This window comes from Balaenoptera acutorostrata, chromosome 18 (genome assembly GCF_949987535.1).
Source record: "Balaenoptera acutorostrata chromosome 18, mBalAcu1.1, whole genome shotgun sequence".
Classification (NCBI taxonomy): domain Eukaryota; kingdom Metazoa; phylum Chordata; class Mammalia; order Artiodactyla; family Balaenopteridae; genus Balaenoptera; species Balaenoptera acutorostrata.
Genome location: NC_080081.1, coordinates 65,214,210 through 65,220,440, shown reverse-complemented (window position 1 = coordinate 65,220,440; position 6,231 = coordinate 65,214,210). Strand labels below are relative to the sequence as shown.

The window sequence follows — 6,231 nt, the reverse complement described above, 5'->3', positions numbered from 1 at the left end:
CCTCCTGAGCACGAGATCTCAGGAGAACTTAGTCCTTTGCTGCTCAAACCGAGGTCTGGCAAGCAGCAGCCTGGCACCATCTGTGAGCGTGCTGGAAACTCTGAAGTTGCCGGTATACAGGCCAGGCAGGACCTTGTTCATCCCATTCCCCACGGCGGCCGCGCAGTCTAGCGCCCGGGGCGCGGCGGCAGGCGCGCTGAGGACCTGTTGGAGCGGGCGGGCGGGCAGGCAGCGTTGCGCGCCCGCAGCGTAAACAACAACAAGGACCGGCGGCGCCCGGGCCTCTCTGTCCGCTCCGCTCCTGTCCCCCACGCCCCCCGGACTCCCCGGCCACCGGGCAGAGGCACAGGCGCCCCTGCGGGACGGGGCTCGCGGCGCCCGCCCCCTCCCGGAGTGAGCCCAGCGCCTGCCACGCCGGCCCCCTGGACTTGTGGACGCGGTTCCTAGGGTCCGGGCTGGGGCGCAGGGATTATGTCTCCTGGGGGCCGGGGCCTCCAGGATTATGGCTCCTCGGAGGCCTGCCTGGGGTTTTCGATAGCCTAACAGTTGTATATCCAAATATATTCTTGATGTTAAATTCAAATACAGATAAAGCAAAATTCCTCTACTCCAATCCCACTACCCTTGATAAATGTAATACTAGTATGGTAACCGTCCAAATTCTTTTCCGTATATTTACCACACATACACAGATATAAATACATATAAACACGTGTATGTGTGGATTTTGTTTTTGCTTTGTTGGAATAAATACCATACTTTATGTATGGTTCTGCAAGTGATTTTTAAGTCATAGGAACTCTTCATTGACATGGATCAACACATTAATTAAGACTACATGGGAGGTTAGTAAATGGAAAAATTTACATTTCAAAATAGAGAAAAGAAGCTGTGAGTCAGTTACCTATCCATTTTGAGAGCAAGAAATTTCAATCTCTATACCACTTGCAAAAACTAATTCCGGTAGAATAGATGGTTAAATTTAAGTAAGTATATCAGAAGGAAATGTGAAATACATTTTCTCCTTAGGACAGGGAGGGCTTTCTTAAGCAAGACGCTTTTATAAAGGAATCTTTTAACACCGAAGGGTTGGCAGAGCTCATAGAATTTAGCAGCAGGACGCGTTCCACCTCCGTGGGAATAAGTGTAAGACATTCAGGAGCCAGACCAGTTACCACACCTGAGAGCTTCAAAATTCTTAGAAAATGTACTCTGAAGCTAGAATTCTATGCCCAAGCTATGATTCAAGTTTGAGGGCATTTTCAAACATGCAAAGATTCAGTCTACCGCTCATGATCTTGTCTGAAAGTATCCCTAGGGGTTTTATTCCAGTGAAATAAAAAGTAAATCTAAGCTTTAAAAGAATCATTAAGCACACCAAATCAAAAAAAAAAGTGAAATCCACATAATTGTAGATTACAAAACATTATATAAAATGAAAATATTCCAATGATTTCAACAGGAGAGGTGTCAAGGAGAAAAAAAAAATAGAACTGAAGCTAATTACCTTGCTAACAAACTTGTCATGTTTGGGTGCAGGATACAGAAATTCATGTTTACTCTCACCATCTAGTAGGCATTTAATTGTTAAAAATATAAAATGTAAGGGTAAGACCCAGCAATTCCATCCCTAAGTATCAAGGAGAAATGAAAACATGCCCCAACAAAGATTGTACACAAAGATGTTCGTAATAGTCTTATATGATCCCCAAACTGGAAACAACACAAAAGCCCATCAACTGGTGAAGGAGAAAACATCGTATGCTATATCCACTCAATGGAAATTAAGCAAAAGAAAACAGACGTTAAGAAAATGGAACAAACTACTGATAAACATAGCAACATAGATGAACCTCAAAAACATACTAAGAAGGGCTTCCCTGGTGGCACAGTGGTTAAGAATCTGCCTGCTAAAGCAGGGGACACGGGTTCAAGCCCTGGCCTGGGAAGATCCCACATGCTGCGGAGCAACTAAGCCCATGTGCCACAACTACTGAGCCTGCATGCCACAACTACTGAAGCCCACGCGCCTAGAGCCCATGCTCCGCAACACGAGAAGCCAGCACAATGAGAAGCCCGCGCACTGCAAAGAGTGGCCCCCGCTCACCGCAACTAGAGAAAGCCACACGCGCAGCAACGAAGACCCAAAGCAGCTAAAAATAAAATAAATACAATAAAATAAATAAATTTATTTTTTAAAAAAAGATGAGAGACTGTCTCTTATTTATAAAATTAAGACAATCTTTTTTTCTGTATCAATAGGGCCTGGGGTTTGAAACTATTATCTCATTAGGAACTCAGGAAAATTAACTTTTGAGATTCAAAGGTCATTGGGCATCATATCAGTTTAATATTTTGAAAATACCTGTTGTATCTACATGGCTTATGAGGACGGAAACTAGACTCTAATCAGCTCTTACTTGCTCATTGTACACCATACTCTGCAAAGCTAGAGGTGCTGTCTGCAAATGCCTACTATGTTATTATCACCTAAAGCCCATTACCTTTCCTAGACTTACGGTGGTGATCATTTTGAAATGTATAGAAATATCAAATTAGTATGTTGTGCACCAGGAATTAACATAGTGTTGTAGGTCAATTGTACTTCAACGAACAAACCAACCAACCAACCAACCTATAGAAAAAGATCAGATTTGCGGTTACCAGAGGGGCGGGGCGGGAGGGGGAATTGGATGGAGATGGTCAAAAAGTACAAACTTCCAGTTATAAGATAAATAAGTACTAGGGATGTAACGTACAGCATGATAAACAGAATGTATAAACAGTGCTGTATGTTTATATGAAAGCTCATCACGAGGAAAAAAACATTTTTTTCTTCTATTTTGCATCTGTATGAGATGGTGGACGTTCACTAAACTTATTGTGGTCATCACTTCATAAGGCATGTAAGTCAAATCATGATGCTGTACACCTTAAACTTACACAGTGCTGTATGTCAATTATATCTCAATAAAACTGGAAGAAAAAAAAAAAAAGACCATTCCTTTTCTACCTTCTTTTGAGGTTCAGAGCATCCAACTAGATTGGTGGTTCTCAATCAGGGGCTATTCTGTGCCAGTTCTCCCCACTCCACTCCCACCTCCCATCCTGGGACATTTTCAATATCTGGAGACAGTTTGTTACAACCGAGGGCAGGGGGTACTGCTGGCATCTGGCGGGCAGAGGCCAGAGATAACTGCTAAACAACCTACAAAGCACAAGGCAAGCACCACACCCTCACCCCCATAACAAAGATTTATCCAGCCCAAACTGTCAACAGGGCTGAGGGGAGAAACCCTGAACTGGATTACCGGCTCCTGTCTCCCTGTTAATGCCATCTGATGACCTCACCTCTCATTCCAATGAACTGTGCCCCCACTTCAGCAACTGATTCCTAGGCAGCAACATGGACGTTGGCTTGCAAAGAACTGCGGCCACCTCTGAAATCTTGAGACCTACGGTCCTGTTTGCTTCACAACTCCTCTCCCACCAGCTGTCTCCCTTGCTTCCTCCATGGTGGTTCTTTGACTTCGTTCAGATCTCTAGCTCATCATCGAGACCGTCTAGGACAGCACTAGAAATAGAAATATATTGCAAGTTACATATGTAACTTAAAATATTCTAGTATCATTCCGCCCTTTCACTGCCAAGGGTGCGGGTTTGATCCCTGGTTGGGGAACTAAGACCCTGCAAGCTGAGCAGCGCGGCCAAAAAAATAAAAAAATAAAAAAAAAATAAAAATAAAAAAAATAAAAAAAAAAATAAAAAAATCAAGTCAGTGGTAATCAATATACAAAATGATTAATGGGATATTTTACTTTTTTTTGGTATTTTACTTTTTTTCAAATTAGAGAAATGAATGCAATTAAATTTTGAGCATTAATCTTTCATCTAGTAATCTTGCCAAATTCATTCATTAACTCTAAAGTTTGTAGATTATTTTTCACAGATATAATCTTATTTGTGAACAATGACAATATTATTTCTTTCATTCTAATATTTATGCCTTTTATTTCTTTCTCTTGTCTTATTGAGCTGTTAAAATCTCCACTAGAGGGCTTCCCTGGTGGCGCAGTGGTTGAGAATCTGCCTGCTAATGCAGGGGACACGGGTTCGAGCCCTGGTCTGGGAAGATCCCACATGCCACGGAGCAGCTGGGCCCGTGAGCCACAATTGCTGAGCCTGCGCGTCTGGAGCCTGTGCCCCGCGACGGGAGGGGCCGCGATAGAGAAAGGCCCGCGCACCGCGATGAAGAGTGGCCCCCGCTTGCCGCAACTGGAGAAAGCCCTCGCACGAACCGAAGACCCAACACAGCCAAAAATAAATAAATAAATAAATAAATAAATAAGAAAATCCTTTAAAAAAAAAAAAAAAATCTCCACTAGAATGCTGAGTAAAACGGGCTGGCAAGAATCCTTGCGTTGTTCCCAGCAAGTGGGGAGGGGTCTTCGGCCAGCCATCACCACCTGATTTTATTCGAAATTCTGTGTGTATTTTACATTTACAGCACATTTCTGTTTGCACCAGCAGCCAGCTTTCATGTGCTCAGTAGCCACACGTGTCTAGTACCTACATAATGGATGGTGCCCTTCTAGACTTCACTTCCTCCACAGGGATATTCGGTCTAGACACCGAGGCGTGTCACGTCAATCATCCTTATATCAGCACCCTTAACTCCCTTGTCCTAGTGTACTTCTGTTATCTACATAATCCCAATTTTGGATTAATCCAAATTTCTTACTCCTAGAGATGACTACACAATTATTCATTAGAATCACCTCTGAGCTGCTTGATCACCTTTGCCCACATAAGGTTCTTCTGGTATTCTGAAAACAACAATCAAAACTTCACTACTCAGAATTTTACTGTATAGAACTAATAAATAATATAAAAATCTCGATTTAAAAAAAAAACCTTCCTCTTCAAGATTTCCATATGCTATAGATGACTTAATTTTCTATTTCATAGAGAAAATTGAGGCTTTCAAGATTCCTTCTCCTTCTTTAATATTATCTACATCCATCCACATCTTTATCTCCTCTTCTGGTCTCAGAAGCAAATCTGTCTGTTCCTCATCTAGTCCAAAGCTAATGCTCTTCCTGGGCTCTAAAAGCCATCCTTTCATCTTAGCTAGACCTTCCTGCAGAATTCCCTGGCGGTCCAGTGGTTAGGACTCTGCGCTTTCACTGCAGAGAGCCCAGGTTCAATCCCTGGTCTGGGAAACTAAGATCCTGCAAGCCACAGCCAAAAATAAAATAAAATAAAAACACATTATTTGGATCAACTAGACCTTCCTGGCCCCCCTCCCCCTAGCACTTTCAGCCTCTCTTTCCTTCCATTGGTTTACTATCCCTCAGCATATAGCTACAATTTCCCCATTAATAAAATACTCTCATAAATAATCTTGTGCTTCCCTCCACCCATGGTTATCACCCTTTCTCCTTCTCTTCAAGGCTAAGTATCTTGAAAATATCCTGAACTCCTTGATTCTTCTGACCATCTCACCTCAGCTACTGCAATCTGGTTTCTCCCACATCACATCACTGATATACTTTCTTCAAGGTTACCCATGACCTTCTGTTGCTAAATCCGATGGGCTCTCTTCAAACCTTGTAATTGGGTCAGCTTTTCAGACTGTTTATCACTGCAGTGTGTCTGACATTATTGCAGCGTAGTGGTTAAGGGTCAGACTCTGGAGCCAAACTGCCTGGGTTCTAATTCTACTTCTACCACTTATTAGCTGTGGGACCTGAGGCAAAGAACTTTACCTTTCTGTGCCTCAGGGATAATAATTGTACCTACCTTTAGGGTTGTTTTGAAGATTAAATGAGTTAATAGCTAACACTTTAGTCCTATCCTATGCACTTTACATGCTAAGCTCACTTAAAAGAGTGCTTAGCCCCTCGTAACTTGTATATGTTATCTATAATAATGAATAGGTGTGGCCATCTTTGGGGGACCATTGGTCTTCCCTCCACACTTGCCCAAGTTCACACAATTGGTAAGCTGAGCGCTGTGCCCATGAAACTTATCTACATGGGCTGTTCGCTTAAACTGGAGACAGAACTTACGTTTCGTGAAGGATACTTTCCCTCAGTATTATTGGCATTGTTCTGGAGCGACGTGGAACACCACTTTGAAAACGCGCCCTTCGTAGGCCCGGCTACCCCTAGAACAGCGCCTCCCTCTCGACCCGGAAAGCTTCCTTCGCCGGCAACCCGAGAGACGACC

General features: G+C 43.1%; 1 protein-coding gene across 1 annotated transcript in view; it reads right to left on the bottom strand.

Annotated features, from left to right (window-relative positions):
• The window catches only part of VPS36 (vacuolar protein sorting 36 homolog), a 67,251-nt gene extending 61,061 nt beyond the window's left edge, over window positions 1–6,190 (bottom strand). The window contains exons 1-2 of the mRNA XM_057532694.1: window positions 6,072–6,190; window positions 3,352–3,574 (exon numbers count right to left, since the gene is read on the bottom strand). The gene's annotated coding sequence lies outside the window, so the exon portion shown is untranslated. The remainder of the gene's footprint in view (window positions 1–3,351; window positions 3,575–6,071) is intronic.
• Window positions 6,191–6,231: the final 41 nt, after the last annotated feature.